The following is an 815-nucleotide window of genomic DNA, read 5'->3' on the forward strand; positions in this document are numbered from 1 at the left end:
GCTGTGGATGAGGCATACATTATGAGGAGGAATGCACTGCCACACAATGAGGAATATGCATACATTATCTATATGAAGATGATCTATACATTATCTATATGGAGATGATCTATGCATTATCTATATGAAGATGATCCATACATTATCTATATGGAGATGATCTATACATTATCTACATGAAGAGGATCCATACATTATCTATCAGAAGAGCAACCATACATTATCTATATAGAGATGATCTATACATTATCTATCAGAAGAGTGTCCATACATTATCTATATGGAGATGATCCATACATTATCTATCCGCATTGGTGGCACTGTGTTATCCTCAAAGAGGGTGAAGAAGGTGTTTAGCTTGTCCGGGAGCAAGACGTCGGTGTCCGCGACGTGGCTGGTTTTCTCTTTGTAATCCGTGATCGTCAGGAGTCCCTGACGTCTCGTGTCTGAGCCGTTGAATTGCGACTCCACTTTGTCTCTGTACTGACGCTTTGCCTGTTTGATTGCCTTACGGAGGGAGTAACTGCACTGTTTGTATTCGACCATACTGCATATTCCCAGTCACCTTGCCGTGGTTAAATATGATGGTTCGCGCTTTCAGTTTTATGCGAACGCTGCCGTCTATCCACGGTTTTTAGTTTGGGTAGGTTTGAATAGTCACAGTGGGGACAACATCCTCTGTTAACTTCCTGATTAACTCAGTCACCGTGTCAGTGTATACGGCAATATTATTCTTAGAGGAAACACAAAATATATCCCAGTCCGCACGATCAAAACAATCTTGAAGCATGGATTCCGATTGGTCAGACCAGCGT

This window comes from Salmo salar, unplaced genomic scaffold (genome assembly GCF_905237065.1).
Source record: "Salmo salar unplaced genomic scaffold, Ssal_v3.1, whole genome shotgun sequence".
In the NCBI taxonomy this organism is placed as follows: Eukaryota; Metazoa; Chordata; class Actinopteri; order Salmoniformes; family Salmonidae; genus Salmo; species Salmo salar.